The following is a 16,288-nucleotide window of genomic DNA, read 5'->3' on the forward strand; positions in this document are numbered from 1 at the left end:
GCGGCTGCCCACGGGCGCCACGGCCTCCCGGGACGGGGGCCCTTCCCGGGCTCCCGCAGGGCCACGGGGACAGCGTGCTCTGAGAGGAACGCGGGCACCTGCCAAGCTCGGCCAGGCCCAGCGCACCGCTCTGGGGCTCGGCGCTCGCAGGGGAGTCCGCTTGCCAAGTCCCCCGGCAGAGGCGCGCGGGCTGCGCCCGACGCCAACACGAGGGGAGCCTTCCGAACCACACGGCCAACACAAGCGTGCTGCGTGCGTTGCGATCTCAGCGGGGAAAACCCCGGGACGGCTGGGCTGAGGAGGGCACGCCCCGCGCCCTGCTCCAACGCCGCCCCGGGACACCACGGGACCGCCGCCCCGGCAACCCGGGGGAAGGCCTCTGCTGGATCTCGGTCCTGCAGGACTTTCCTGACCCTCACTCTTCCCTCCTTCAGGGCCCCCGTCCACCGCCGCCCGCACGCAGCCCAGCTCTGGCCATTCAGCAGATCCTCACCCAAGCTAGCGCGGGAGGGACCCGGGAGGCCACGCTGGCCAACACAGGCGGCAGCGGCAGGAACTCTGCCGTCGCCCACCCCCCCCCCCGGGCGTAGCCCACCGCACGTGGCACGTGGCACACAGCACCCGCACCCGAGGGCAACTGGGAGGGGTGGCCTCCGGCGTTTCTCGCCTGGGAGGACGACGGCAGACGTCCCCGGCCGGCTCCCCCCACCGAGCCACACCAGGAGAGGAGCCAAGGCGCCACGCCCAGAGCAACGCCACGTCTAGGAGTTCGGGCCGGGGTCGGCCAGGCCGTGCCAGGAGACCTCAGCGTGGGGTTTAAGTGTCAGGCTCCGAGTGGCAGCGCCCGAAACGCGGCGGCGGGAGAGCCCTGCCGTCCTCAGCCCGGGAGCACCGGGGGCCTCCGGGGGCGCCAGCAACGGTGAGAGCCCAGAGGGTGGGGGGCCGGAGGCGCCTGGGGGGAAGGATGGCGCTGGCGCCAAGGGCGATGACCCGGTCGCCGTGCCACGGGACACACGAAGCGCCGCGCAGGCCAGGCCGGGCTGCTGCAGCGCGCGGCCGCGCTTCCAGAAAGAGTCGCGACAGAAGAGAGACCGCGCCATTTACCTTGCCCACGGCCTGCTGCTGCGCCGCTGCAGCCGCCTGCTCCTGGGGGCGGGAGCCGCTGTCCTTCCGGGCAGCCACAGAACCGGGTCCAGCATCTGACAAAGGCCAGACAGCAGGGATGGAGGCTTATTCCTCAGGCCCGCGTGGACCGGGCCGTGAGGAAGGAACAGGGACCCTCGGCGCCATCCTCCAGAAGGCGCCTGACGCCCTGGCCCACCCTCAGGGGCCTGGCTGGCGGCAGGCGGCTCCCCAGGCGCCTCGGCTCGCCCCTGAGGAGGCCGGGGAGACCTGCCCCCGCCCCCACGACCCTGGCTTGAGGAAAACCCCACAGGGCCCGCTGCGGGAGTCTCCGCGACTCCTCAGCAACGTGTGGACGGCTCAGGGCTCGGCCGGCGGCGGCCAAGCGGCCGAGGGGAGCGCGGCAACCCGCGCGGGGCCGGGCACGGGGTCTCCGGGCCACGCGCCTCCGCAGAACCGCCCCTTCTGCCTCTCTGCAGGCATCCTCTTTCCTTCCCGCAGGCACCCGACGGCCCAGCGGCCCGGCCCAGGCTGGAAAGAGGACGCAGCCCGTGGGACGTCCGGCCCGACAAGCGCGAGGAACGCTCCAGAGGCCTCGGCCGGCTTGGCCCTCGCGCTGCCGAGCCCTCGCGCACGTCTCCCCTTTCGACCCAACCAAGCCAGAGGCCAAGAGATGAACCCGCCCTACGAGGCAACTCCGACTCTTCAGGTGGCCTTACCGCGGGGGGCAGGTGGAGGCGAGGGCAGACGGCCCAGAGGTCGCCCGGCCGCAGGAGGGGCTGGCGGCCCCGAGCTCGCGGCGGCCGCGACGCCCGTGGCGTTGGGCGTGCCGCCGGCTGGTCCTCGCGATGCGGCCGGCCCGCCGGACCGCACGCTCACCTGCGCGATACAAGGGTGAAGGGAGGGTGACGTGGCCCACGCGAGCACCAGCACCAACGAGAGCTGAAACCCACGGAAGCAGGGCCAGCACCCCACCCGGCTCCCTCCCCTCCGCCAGGTGCCAGGGGAGCGGCAGCAGGGCCAGACCACTCCAGCCCCGCCACGGCGGGCCCGCCCAGCCGGGCGCGCAACCCACACCCCACCACGGGCAGGGGCCACCGGCGCCACACCTCCCTGCCTGTGTCCGACAAAGCAGAAGAGCAAGGGCCCCTGTCCCACACAGGGCCGGCAGAGGCCACGCCCAGGGAAGGCAGGGCCAGGTGCCAGGCAGACAGGCATCTCGGGCCAGGGGGCCGCCCTCCGCCCTCCTCCCCACCGCCGCCACCCCAGAGGCTTGAAGCTGCTTGGCTCCCCCTCCAGAAGAGAGAGGAGCACGGACGCGGACGGAAAGGCCCACGCCCCAGCTCTGGAAGCCGAGCTCCCCCTTGGGGCCGGGCTCTGCCTGCCAGCCCTTCCACGGCCCGTGCCCCGCCTCTGCGGCCCTCCCTCGCCAAGGGGTCGTCTCCTCTGCGCAGCGGCTGCCCACGGGCGCCACGGCCTCCCGGGACGGGGGCCCTTCCCGGGCTCCCGCAGGGCCACGGGGACAGCGTGCTCTGAGAGGAACGCGGGCACCTGCCAAGCTCGGCCAGGCCCAGCGCACCGCTCTGGGGCTCGGCGCTCGCAGGGGAGTCCGCTTGCCAAGTCCCCCGGCAGAGGCGCGCGGGCTGCGCCCGACGCCAACACGAGGGGAGCCTTCCGAACCACACGGCCAACACAAGCGTGCTGCGTGCGTTGCGATCTCAGCGGGGAAAACCCCGGGACGGCTGGGCTGAGGAGGGCACGCCCCGCGCCCTGCTCCAACGCCGCCCCGGGACACCACGGGACCGCCGCCCCGGCAACCCGGGGGAAGGCCTCTGCTGGATCTCGGTCCTGCAGGACTTTCCTGACCCTCACTCTTCCCTCCTTCAGGGCCCCCGTCCACCGCCGCCCGCACGCAGCCCAGCTCTGGCCATTCAGCAGATCCTCACCCAAGCTAGCGCGGGAGGGACCCGGGAGGCCACGCTGGCCAACACAGGCGGCAGCGGCAGGAACTCTGCCGTCGCCCACCCCCCCCCCCGGGCGTAGCCCACCGCACGTGGCACGTGGCACACAGCACCCGCACCCGAGGGCAACTGGGAGGGGTGGCCTCCGGCGTTTCTCGCCTGGGAGGACGACGGCAGACGTCCCCGGCCGGCTCCCCCCACCGAGCCACACCAGGAGAGGAGCCAAGGCGCCACGCCCAGAGCAACGCCACGTCTAGGAGTTCGGGCCGGGGTCGGCCAGGCCGTGCCAGGAGACCTCAGCGTGGGGTTTAAGTGTCAGGCTCCGAGTGGCAGCGCCCGAAACGCGGCGGCGGGAGAGCCCTGCCGTCCTCAGCCCGGGAGCACCGGGGGCCTCCGGGGGCGCCAGCAACGGTGAGAGCCCAGAGGGCGGGGGGCCGGAGGCGCCTGGGGGGAAGGATGGCGCTGGCGCCAAGGGCGATGACCCGGTCGCCGTGCCACGGGACACACGAAGCGCCGCGCAGGCCAGGCCGGGCTGCTGCAGCGCGCGGCCGCGCTTCCAGAAAGAGTCGCGACAGAAGAGAGACCGCGCCATTTACCTTGCCCACGGCCTGCTGCTGCGCCGCTGCAGCCGCCTGCTCCGGGGGGCGGGAGCCGCTGTCCTTCCGGGCAGCCACAGAACCGGGTCCAGCATCTGACAAAGGCCAGACAGCAGGGATGGAGGCTTATTCCTCAGGCCCGCGTGGACCGGGCCGTGAGGAAGGAACAGGGACCCTCGGCGCCATCCTCCAGAAGGCGCCTGACGCCCTGGCCCACCCTCAGGGGCCTGGCTGGCGGCGGGCGGCTCCCCAGGCGCCTCGGCTCGCCCCTGAGGAGGCCGGGGAGACCTGCCCCCGCCCCCACGACCCTGGCTTGAGGAAAACCCCACAGGGCCCGCTGCGGGAGTCTCCGCGACTCCTCAGCAACGTGTGGACGGCTCAGGGCTCGGCCGGCGGCGGCCAAGCGGCCGAGGGGAGCGCGGCAACCCGCGCGGGGCCGGGCACGGGGTCTCCGGGCCACGCGCCTCCGCAGAACCGCCCCTTCTGCCTCTCTGCAGGCATCCTCTTTCCTTCCCGCAGGCACCCGACGGCCCAGCGGCCCGGCCCAGGCTGGAAAGAGGACGCAGCCCGTGGGACGTCCGGCCCGACAAGCGCGAGGAACGCTCCAGAGGCCTCGGCCGGCTTGGCCCTCGCGCTGCCGAGCCCTCGCGCACGTCTCCCCTTTCGACCCAACCAAGCCAGAGGCCAAGAGATGAACCCGCCCTACGAGGCAACTCCGACTCTTCAGGTGGCCTTACCGCGGGGGGCAGGTGGAGGCGAGGGCAGACGGCCCAGAGGTCGCCCGGCCGCAGGAGGGGCTGGCGGCCCCGAGCTCGCGGCGGCCGCGATGCCCGTGGCGTTGGGCGTGCCGCCGGCTGGTCCTCGCGATGCGGCCGGCCCGCCGGACCGCACGCTCACCTGCGCGATACAAGGGTGAAGGGAGGGTGACGTGGCCCACGCGAGCACCAGCACCAACGAGAGCTGAAACCCACGGAAGCAGGGCCAGCACCCCACCCGGCTCCCTCCCCTCCGCCAGGTGCCAGGGGAGCGGCAGCAGGGCCAGACCACTCCAGCCCCGCCACGGCGGGCCCGCCCAGCCGGGCGCGCAACCCACACCCCACCACGGGCAGGGGCCACCGGCGCCACACCTCCCTGCCTGTGTCCGACAAAGCAGAAGAGCAAGGGCCCCTGTCCCACACAGGGCCGGCAGAGGCCACGCCCAGGGAAGGCAGGGCCAGGTGCCAGGCAGACAGGCATCTCGGGCCAGGGGGCCGCCCTCCGCCCTCCTCCCCACCGCCGCCACCCCAGAGGCTTGAAGCTGCTTGGCTCCCCCTCCAGAAGAGAGAGGAGCACGGACGCGGACGGAAAGGCCCACGCCCCAGCTCTGGAAGCCGAGCTCCCCCTTGGGGCCGGGCTCTGCCTGCCAGCCCTTCCACGGCCCGTGCCCCGCCTCTGCGGCCCTCCCTCGCCAAGGGGTCGTCTCCTCTGCGCAGCGGCTGCCCACGGGCGCCACGGCCTCCCGGGACGGGGGCCCTTCCCGGGCTCCCGCAGGGCCACGGGGACAGCGTGCTCTGAGAGGAACGCGGGCACCTGCCAAGCTCGGCCAGGCCCAGCGCACCGCTCTGGGGCTCGGCGCTCGCAGGGGAGTCCGCTTGCCAAGTCCCCCGGCAGAGGCGCGCGGGCTGCGCCCGACGCCAACACGAGGGGAGCCTTCCGAACCACACGGCCAACACAAGCGTGCTGCGTGCGTTGCGATCTCAGCGGGGAAAACCCCGGGACGGCTGGGCTGAGGAGGGCACGCCCCGCGCCCTGCTCCAACGCCGCCCCGGGACACCACGGGACCGCCGCCCCGGCAACCCGGGGGAAGGCCTCTGCTGGATCTCGGTCCTGCAGGACTTTCCTGACCCTCACTCTTCCCTCCTTCAGGGCCCCCGTCCACCGCCGCCCGCACGCAGCCCAGCTCTGGCCATTCAGCAGATCCTCACCCAAGCTAGCGCGGGAGGGACCCGGGAGGCCACGCTGGCCAACACAGGCGGCAGCGGCAGGAACTCTGCCGTCGCCCACCCCCCCCCCCGGGCGTAGCCCACCGCACGTGGCACGTGGCACACAGCACCCGCACCCGAGGGCAACTGGGAGGGGTGGCCTCCGGCGTTTCTCGCCTGGGAGGACGACGGCAGACGTCCCCGGCCGGCTCCCCCCACCGAGCCACACCAGGAGAGGAGCCAAGGCGCCACGCCCAGAGCAACGCCACGTCTAGGAGTTCGGGCCGGGGTCGGCCAGGCCGTGCCAGGAGACCTCAGCGTGGGGTTTAAGTGTCAGGCTCCGAGTGGCAGCGCCCGAAACGCGGCGGCGGGAGAGCCCTGCCGTCCTCAGCCCGGGAGCACCGGGGGCCTCCGGGGGCGCCAGCAACGGTGAGAGCCCAGAGGGCGGGGGGCCGGAGGCGCCTGGGGGGAAGGATGGCGCTGGCGCCAAGGGCGATGACCCGGTCGCCGTGCCACGGGACACACGAAGCGCCGCGCAGGCCAGGCCGGGCTGCTGCAGCGCGCGGCCGCGCTTCCAGAAAGAGTCGCGACAGAAGAGAGACCGCGCCATTTACCTTGCCCACGGCCTGCTGCTGCGCCGCTGCAGCCGCCTGCTCCGGGGGGCGGGAGCCGCTGTCCTTCCGGGCAGCCACAGAACCGGGTCCAGCATCTGACAAAGGCCAGACAGCAGGGATGGAGGCTTATTCCTCAGGCCCGCGTGGACCGGGCCGTGAGGAAGGAACAGGGACCCTCGGCGCCATCCTCCAGAAGGCGCCTGACGCCCTGGCCCACCCTCAGGGGCCTGGCTGGCGGCGGGCGGCTCCCCAGGCGCCTCGGCTCGCCCCTGAGGAGGCCGGGGAGACCTGCCCCCGCCCCCACGACCCTGGCTTGAGGAAAACCCCACAGGGCCCGCTGCGGGAGTCTCCGCGACTCCTCAGCAACGTGTGGACGGCTCAGGGCTCGGCCGGCGGCGGCCAAGCGGCCGAGGGGAGCGCGGCAACCCGCGCGGGGCCGGGCACGGGGTCTCCGGGCCACGCGCCTCCGCAGAACCGCCCCTTCTGCCTCTCTGCAGGCATCCTCTTTCCTTCCCGCAGGCACCCGACGGCCCAGCGGCCCGGCCCAGGCTGGAAAGAGGACGCAGCCCGTGGGACGTCCGGCCCGACAAGCGCGAGGAACGCTCCAGAGGCCTCGGCCGGCTTGGCCCTCGCGCTGCCGAGCCCTCGCGCACGTCTCCCCTTTCGACCCAACCAAGCCAGAGGCCAAGAGATGAACCCGCCCTACGAGGCAACTCCGACTCTTCAGGTGGCCTTACCGCGGGGGGCAGGTGGAGGCGAGGGCAGACGGCCCAGAGGTCGCCCGGCCGCAGGAGGGGCTGGCGGCCCCGAGCTCGCGGCGGCCGCGACGCCCGTGGCGTTGGGCGTGCCGCCGGCTGGTCCTCGCGATGCGGCCGGCCCGCCGGACCGCACGCTCACCTGCGCGATACAAGGGTGAAGGGAGGGTGACGTGGCCCACGCGAGCACCAGCACCAACGAGAGCTGAAACCCACGGAAGCAGGGCCAGCACCCCACCCGGCTCCCTCCCCTCCGCCAGGTGCCAGGGGAGCGGCAGCAGGGCCAGACCACTCCAGCCCCGCCACGGCGGGCCCGCCCAGCCGGGCGCGCAACCCACACCCCACCACGGGCAGGGGCCACCGGCGCCACACCTCCCTGCCTGTGTCCGACAAAGCAGAAGAGCAAGGGCCCCTGTCCCACACAGGGCCGGCAGAGGCCACGCCCAGGGAAGGCAGGGCCAGGTGCCAGGCAGACAGGCATCTCGGGCCAGGGGGCCGCCCTCCGCCCTCCTCCCCACCGCCGCCACCCCAGAGGCTTGAAGCTGCTTGGCTCCCCCTCCAGAAGAGAGAGGAGCACGGACGCGGACGGAAAGGCCCACGCCCCAGCTCTGGAAGCCGAGCTCCCCCTTGGGGCCGGGCTCTGCCTGCCAGCCCTTCCACGGCCCGTGCCCCGCCTCTGCGGCCCTCCCTCGCCAAGGGGTCGTCTCCTCTGCGCAGCGGCTGCCCACGGGCGCCACGGCCTCCCGGGACGGGGGCCCTTCCCGGGCTCCCGCAGGGCCACGGGGACAGCGTGCTCTGAGAGGAACGCGGGCACCTGCCAAGCTCGGCCAGGCCCAGCGCACCGCTCTGGGGCTCGGCGCTCGCAGGGGAGTCCGCTTGCCAAGTCCCCCGGCAGAGGCGCGCGGGCTGCGCCCGACGCCAACACGAGGGGAGCCTTCCGAACCACACGGCCAACACAAGCGTGCTGCGTGCGTTGCGATCTCAGCGGGGAAAACCCCGGGACGGCTGGGCTGAGGAGGGCACGCCCCGCGCCCTGCTCCAACGCCGCCCCGGGACACCACGGGACCGCCGCCCCGGCAACCCGGGGGAAGGCCTCTGCTGGATCTCGGTCCTGCAGGACTTTCCTGACCCTCACTCTTCCCTCCTTCAGGGCCCCCGTCCACCGCCGCCCGCACGCAGCCCAGCTCTGGCCATTCAGCAGATCCTCACCCAAGCTAGCGCGGGAGGGACCCGGGAGGCCACGCTGGCCAACACAGGCGGCAGCGGCAGGAACTCTGCCGTCGCCCACCCCCCCCCCCGGGCGTAGCCCACCGCACGTGGCACGTGGCACACAGCACCCGCACCCGAGGGCAACTGGGAGGGGTGGCCTCCGGCGTTTCTCGCCTGGGAGGACGACGGCAGACGTCCCCGGCCGGCTCCCCCCACCGAGCCACACCAGGAGAGGAGCCAAGGCGCCACGCCCAGAGCAACGCCACGTCTAGGAGTTCGGGCCGGGGTCGGCCAGGCCGTGCCAGGAGACCTCAGCGTGGGGTTTAAGTGTCAGGCTCCGAGTGGCAGCGCCCGAAACGCGGCGGCGGGAGAGCCCTGCCGTCCTCAGCCCGGGAGCACCGGGGGCCTCCGGGGGCGCCAGCAACGGTGAGAGCCCAGAGGGCGGGGGGCCGGAGGCGCCTGGGGGGAAGGATGGCGCTGGCGCCAAGGGCGATGACCCGGTCGCCGTGCCACGGGACACACGAAGCGCCGCGCAGGCCAGGCCGGGCTGCTGCAGCGCGCGGCCGCGCTTCCAGAAAGAGTCGCGACAGAAGAGAGACCGCGCCATTTACCTTGCCCACGGCCTGCTGCTGCGCCGCTGCAGCCGCCTGCTCCGGGGGGCGGGAGCCGCTGTCCTTCCGGGCAGCCACAGAACCGGGTCCAGCATCTGACAAAGGCCAGACAGCAGGGATGGAGGCTTATTCCTCAGGCCCGCGTGGACCGGGCCGTGAGGAAGGAACAGGGACCCTCGGCGCCATCCTCCAGAAGGCGCCTGACGCCCTGGCCCACCCTCAGGGGCCTGGCTGGCGGCGGGCGGCTCCCCAGGCGCCTCGGCTCGCCCCTGAGGAGGCCGGGGAGACCTGCCCCCGCCCCCACGACCCTGGCTTGAGGAAAACCCCATAGGGCCCGCTGCGGGAGTCTCCGCGACTCCTCAGCAACGTGTGGACGGCTCAGGGCTCGGCCGGCGGCGGCCAAGCGGCCGAGGGGAGCGCGGCAACCCGCGCGGGGCCGGGCACGGGGTCTCCGGGCCACGCGCCTCCGCAGAACCGCCCCTTCTGCCTCTCTGCAGGCATCCTCTTTCCTTCCCGCAGGCACCCGACGGCCCAGCGGCCCGGCCCAGGCTGGAAAGAGGACGCAGCCCGTGGGACGTCCGGCCCGACAAGCGCGAGGAACGCTCCAGAGGCCTCGGCCGGCTTGGCCCTCGCGCTGCCGAGCCCTCGCGCACGTCTCCCCTTTCGACCCAACCAAGCCAGAGGCCAAGAGATGAACCCGCCCTACGAGGCAACTCCGACTCTTCAGGTGGCCTTACCGCGGGGGGCAGGTGGAGGCGAGGGCAGACGGCCCAGAGGTCGCCCGGCCGCAGGAGGGGCTGGCGGCCCCGAGCTCGCGGCGGCCGCGACGCCCGTGGCGTTGGGCGTGCCGCCGGCTGGTCCTCGCGATGCGGCCGGCCCGCCGGACCGCACGCTCACCTGCGCGATACAAGGGTGAAGGGAGGGTGACGTGGCCCACGCGAGCACCAGCACCAACGAGAGCTGAAACCCACGGAAGCAGGGCCAGCACCCCACCCGGCTCCCTCCCCTCCGCCAGGTGCCAGGGGAGCGGCAGCAGGGCCAGACCACTCCAGCCCCGCCACGGCGGGCCCGCCCAGCCGGGCGCGCAACCCACACCCCACCACGGGCAGGGGCCACCGGCGCCACACCTCCCTGCCTGTGTCCGACAAAGCAGAAGAGCAAGGGCCCCTGTCCCACACAGGGCCGGCAGAGGCCACGCCCAGGGAAGGCAGGGCCAGGTGCCAGGCAGACAGGCATCTCGGGCCAGGGGGCCGCCCTCCGCCCTCCTCCCCACCGCCGCCACCCCAGAGGCTTGAAGCTGCTTGGCTCCCCCTCCAGAAGAGAGAGGAGCACGGACGCGGACGGAAAGGCCCACGCCCCAGCTCTGGAAGCCGAGCTCCCCCTTGGGGCCGGGCTCTGCCTGCCAGCCCTTCCACGGCCCGTGCCCCGCCTCTGCGGCCCTCCCTCGCCAAGGGGTCGTCTCCTCTGCGCAGCGGCTGCCCACGGGCGCCACGGCCTCCCGGGACGGGGGCCCTTCCCGGGTTCCCGCAGGGCCACGGGGACAGCGTGCTCTGAGAGGAACGCGGGCACCTGCCAAGCTCGGCCAGGCCCAGCGCACCGCTCTGGGGCTCGGCGCTCGCAGGGGAGTCCGCTTGCCAAGTCCCCCGGCAGAGGCGCGCGGGCTGCGCCCGACGCCAACACGAGGGGAGCCTTCCGAACCACACGGCCAACACAAGCGTGCTGCGTGCGTTGCGATCTCAGCGGGGAAAACCCCGGGACGGCTGGGCTGAGGAGGGCACGCCCCGCGCCCTGCTCCAACGCCGCCCCGGGACACCACGGGACCGCCGCCCCGGCAACCCGGGGGAAGGCCTCTGCTGGATCTCGGTCCTGCAGGACTTTCCTGACCCTCACTCTTCCCTCCTTCAGGGCCCCCGTCCACCGCCGCCCGCACGCAGCCCAGCTCTGGCCATTCAGCAGATCCTCACCCAAGCTAGCGCGGGAGGGACCCGGGAGGCCACGCTGGCCAACACAGGCGGCAGCGGCAGGAACTCTGCCGTCGCCCACCCCCCCCCCCGGGCGTAGCCCACCGCACGTGGCACGTGGCACACAGCACCCGCACCCGAGGGCAACTGGGAGGGGTGGCCTCCGGCGTTTCTCGCCTGGGAGGACGACGGCAGACGTCCCCGGCCGGCTCCCCCCACCGAGCCACACCAGGAGAGGAGCCAAGGCGCCACGCCCAGAGCAACGCCACGTCTAGGAGTTCGGGCCGGGGTCGGCCAGGCCGTGCCAGGAGACCTCAGCGTGGGGTTTAAGTGTCAGGCTCCGAGTGGCAGCGCCCGAAACGCGGCGGCGGGAGAGCCCTGCCGTCCTCAGCCCGGGAGCACCGGGGGCCTCCGGGGGCGCCAGCAACGGTGAGAGCCCAGAGGGCGGGGGGCCGGAGGCGCCTGGGGGGAAGGATGGCGCTGGCGCCAAGGGCGATGACCCGGTCGCCGTGCCACGGGACACACGAAGCGCCGCGCAGGCCAGGCCGGGCTGCTGCAGCGCGCGGCCGCGCTTCCAGAAAGAGTCGCGACAGAAGAGAGACCGCGCCATTTACCTTGCCCACGGCCTGCTGCTGCGCCGCTGCAGCCGCCTGCTCCGGGGGGCGGGAGCCGCTGTCCTTCCGGGCAGCCACAGAACCGGGTCCAGCATCTGACAAAGGCCAGACAGCAGGGATGGAGGCTTATTCCTCAGGCCCGCGTGGACCGGGCCGTGAGGAAGGAACAGGGACCCTCGGCGCCATCCTCCAGAAGGCGCCTGACGCCCTGGCCCACCCTCAGGGGCCTGGCTGGCGGCGGGCGGCTCCCCAGGCGCCTCGGCTCGCCCCTGAGGAGGCCGGGGAGACCTGCCCCCGCCCCCACGACCCTGGCTTGAGGAAAACCCCATAGGGCCCGCTGCGGGAGTCTCCGAGACTCCTCAGCAACGTGTGGACGGCTCAGGGCTCGGCCGGCGGCGGCCAAGCGGCCGAGGGGAGCGCGGCAACCCGCGCGGGGCCGGGCACGGGGTCTCCGGGCCACGCGCCTCCGCAGAACCGCCCCTTCTGCCTCTCTGCAGGCATCCTCTTTCCTTCCCGCAGGCACCCGACGGCCCAGCGGCCCGGCCCAGGCTGGAAAGAGGACGCAGCCCGTGGGACGTCCGGCCCGACAAGCGCGAGGAACGCTCCAGAGGCCTCGGCCGGCTTGGCCCTCGCGCTGCCGAGCCCTCGCGCACGTCTCCCCTTTCGACCCAACCAAGCCAGAGGCCAAGAGATGAACCCGCCCTACGAGGCAACTCCGACTCTTCAGGTGGCCTTACCGCGGGGGGCAGGTGGAGGCGAGGGCAGACGGCCCAGAGGTCGCCCGGCCGCAGGAGGGGCTGGCGGCCCCGAGCTCGCGGCGGCCGCGACGCCCGTGGCGTTGGGCGTGCCGCCGGCTGGTCCTCGCGATGCGGCCGGCCCGCCGGACCGCACGCTCACCTGCGCGATACAAGGGTGAAGGGAGGGTGACGTGGCCCACGCGAGCACCAGCACCAACGAGAGCTGAAACCCACGGAAGCAGGGCCAGCACCCCACCCGGCTCCCTCCCCTCCGCCAGGTGCCAGGGGAGCGGCAGCAGGGCCAGACCACTCCAGCCCCGCCACGGCGGGCCCGCCCAGCCGGGCGCGCAACCCACACCCCACCACGGGCAGGGGCCACCGGCGCCACACCTCCCTGCCTGTGTCCGACAAAGCAGAAGAGCAAGGGCCCCTGTCCCACACAGGGCCGGCAGAGGCCACGCCCAGGGAAGGCAGGGCCAGGTGCCAGGCAGACAGGCATCTCGGGCCAGGGGGCCGCCCTCCGCCCTCCTCCCCACCGCCGCCACCCCAGAGGCTTGAAGCTGCTTGGCTCCCCCTCCAGAAGAGAGAGGAGCACGGACGCGGACGGAAAGGCCCACGCCCCAGCTCTGGAAGCCGAGCTCCCCCTTGGGGCCGGGCTCTGCCTGCCAGCCCTTCCACGGCCCGTGCCCCGCCTCTGCGGCCCTCCCTCGCCAAGGGGTCGTCTCCTCTGCGCAGCGGCTGCCCACGGGCGCCACGGCCTCCCGGGACGGGGGCCCTTCCCGGGCTCCCGCAGGGCCACGGGGACAGCGTGCTCTGAGAGGAACGCGGGCACCTGCCAAGCTCGGCCAGGCCCAGCTCACCGCTCTGGGGCTCGGCGCTCGCAGGGGAGTCCGCTTGCCAAGTCCCCCGGCAGAGGCGCGCGGGCTGCGCCCGACGCCAACACGAGGGGAGCCTTCCGAACCACACGGCCAACACAAGCGTGCTGCGTGCGTTGCGATCTCAGCGGGGAAAACCCCGGGACGGCTGGGCTGAGGAGGGCACGCCCCGCGCCCTGCTCCAACGCCGCCCCGGGACACCACGGGACCGCCGCCCCGGCAACCCGGGGGAAGGCCTCTGCTGGATCTCGGTCCTGCAGGACTTTCCTGACCCTCACTCTTCCCTCCTTCAGGGCCCCCGTCCACCGCCGCCCGCACGCAGCCCAGCTCTGGCCATTCAGCAGATCCTCACCCAAGCTAGCGCGGGAGGGACCCGGGAGGCCACGCTGGCCAACACAGGCGGCAGCGGCAGGAACTCTGCCGTCGCCCACCCCCCCCCCCGGGCGTAGCCCACCGCACGTGGCACGTGGCACACAGCACCCGCACCCGAGGGCAACTGGGAGGGGTGGCCTCCGGCGTTTCTCGCCTGGGAGGACGACGGCAGACGTCCCCGGCCGGCTCCCCCCACCGAGCCACACCAGGAGAGGAGCCAAGGCGCCACGCCCAGAGCAACGCCACGTCTAGGAGTTCGGGCCGGGGTCGGCCAGGCCGTGCCAGGAGACCTCAGCGTGGGGTTTAAGTGTCAGGCTCCGAGTGGCAGCGCCCGAAACGCGGCGGCGGGAGAGCCCTGCCGTCCTCAGCCCGGGAGCACCGGGGGCCTCCGGGGGCGCCAGCAACGGTGAGAGCCCAGAGGGCGGGGAGCCGGAGGCGCCTGGGGGGAAGGATGGCGCTGGCGCCAAGGGCGATGACCCGGTCGCCGTGCCACGGGACACACGAAGCGCCGCGCAGGCCAGGCCGGGCTGCTGCAGCGCGCGGCCGCGCTTCCAGAAAGAGTCGCGACAGAAGAGAGACCGCGCCATTTACCTTGCCCACGGCCTGCTGCTGCGCCGCTGCAGCCGCCTGCTCCGGGGGGCGGGAGCCGCTGTCCTTCCGGGCAGCCACAGAACCGGGTCCAGCATCTGACAAAGGCCAGACAGCAGGGATGGAGGCTTATTCCTCAGGCCCGCGTGGACCGGGCCGTGAGGAAGGAACAGGGACCCTCGGCGCCATCCTCCAGAAGGCGCCTGACGCCCTGGCCCACCCTCAGGGGCCTGGCTGGCGGCGGGCGGCTCCCCAGGCGCCTCGGCTCGCCCCTGAGGAGGCCGGGGAGACCTGCCCCCGCCCCCACGACCCTGGCTTGAGGAAAACCCCACAGGGCCCGCTGCGGGAGTCTCCGCGACTCCTCAGCAACGTGTGGACGGCTCAGGGCTCGGCCGGCGGCGGCCAAGCGGCCGAGGGGAGCGCGGCAACCCGCGCGGGGCCGGGCACGGGGTCTCCGGGCCACGCGCCTCCGCAGAACCGCCCCTTCTGCCTCTCTGCAGGCATCCTCTTTCCTTCCCGCAGGCACCCGACGGCCCAGCGGCCCGGCCCAGGCTGGAAAGAGGACGCAGCCCGTGGGACGTCCGGCCCGACAAGCGCGAGGAACGCTCCAGAGGCCTCGGCCGGCTTGGCCCTCGCGCTGCCGAGCCCTCGCGCACGTCTCCCCTTTCGACCCAACCAAGCCAGAGGCCAAGAGATGAACCCGCCCTACGAGGCAACTCCGACTCTTCAGGTGGCCTTACCGCGGGGGGCAGGTGGAGGCGAGGGCAGACGGCCCAGAGGTCGCCCGGCCGCAGGAGGGGCTGGCGGCCCCGAGCTCGCGGCGGCCGCGACGCCCGTGGCGTTGGGCGTGCCGCCGGCTGGTCCTCGCGATGCGGCCGGCCCGCCGGACCGCACGCTCACCTGCGCGATACAAGGGTGAAGGGAGGGTGACGTGGCCCACGCGAGCACCAGCACCAACGAGAGCTGAAACCCACGGAAGCAGGGCCAGCACCCCACCCGGCTCCCTCCCCTCCGCCAGGTGCCAGGGGAGCGGCAGCAGGGCCAGACCACTCCAGCCCCGCCACGGCGGGCCCGCCCAGCCGGGCGCGCAACCCACACCCCACCACGGGCAGGGGCCACCGGCGCCACACCTCCCTGCCTGTGTCCGACAAAGCAGAAGAGCAAGGGCCCCTGTCCCACACAGGGCCGGCAGAGGCCACGCCCAGGGAAGGCAGGGCCAGGTGCCAGGCAGACAGGCATCTCGGGCCAGGGGGCCGCCCTCCGCCCTCCTCCCCACCGCCGCCACCCCAGAGGCTTGAAGCTGCTTGGCTCCCCCTCCAGAAGAGAGAGGAGCACGGACGCGGACGGAAAGGCCCACGCCCCAGCTCTGGAAGCCGAGCTCCCCCTTGGGGCCGGGCTCTGCCTGCCAGCCCTTCCACGGCCCGTGCCCCGCCTCTGCGGCCCTCCCTCGCCAAGGGGTCGTCTCCTCTGCGCAGCGGCTGCCCACGGGCGCCACGGCCTCCCGGGACGGGGGCCCTTCCCGGGCTCCCGCAGGGCCACGGGGACAGCGTGCTCTGAGAGGAACGCGGGCACCTGCCAAGCTCGGCCAGGCCCAGCGCACCGCTCTGGGGCTCGGCGCTCGCAGGGGAGTCCGCTTGCCATGTCCCCCGGCAGAGGCGCGCGGGCTGCGCCCGACGCCAACACGAGGGGAGCCTTCCGAACCACACGGCCAACACAAGCGTGCTGCGTGCGTTGCGATCTCAGCGGGGAAAACCCCGGGACGGCTGGGCTGAGGAGGGCACGCCCCGCGCCCTGCTCCAACGCCGCCCCGGGACACCACGGGACCGCCGCCCCGGCAACCCGGGGGAAGGCCTCTGCTGGATCTCGGTCCTGCAGGACTTTCCTGACCCTCACTCTTCCCTCCTTCAGGGCCCCCGTCCACCGCCGCCCGCACGCAGCCCAGCTCTGGCCATTCAGCAGATCCTCACCCAAGCTAGCGCGGGAGGGACCCGGGAGGCCACGCTGGCCAACACAGGCGGCAGCGGCAGGAACTCTGCCGTCGCCCACCCCCCCCCCCGGGCGTAGCCCACCGCACGTGGCACGTGGCACACAGCACCCGCACCCGAGGGCAACTGGGAGGGGTGGCCTCCGGCGTTTCTCGCCTGGGAGGACGACGGCAGACGTCCCCGGCCGGCTCCCCCCACCGAGCCACACCAGGAGAGGAGCCAAGGCGCCACGCCCAGAGCAACGCCACGTCTAGGAGTTCGGGCCGGGGTCGGCCAGGCCGTGCCAGGAGACCTCAGCGTGGGGTTTAAGTGTCAGGCTCCGAGTGG

This window comes from Equus asinus, chromosome 14 (assembly GCF_041296235.1).
Source record: "Equus asinus isolate D_3611 breed Donkey chromosome 14, EquAss-T2T_v2, whole genome shotgun sequence".
NCBI classification, from domain to species: Eukaryota; Metazoa; Chordata; class Mammalia; order Perissodactyla; family Equidae; genus Equus; species Equus asinus.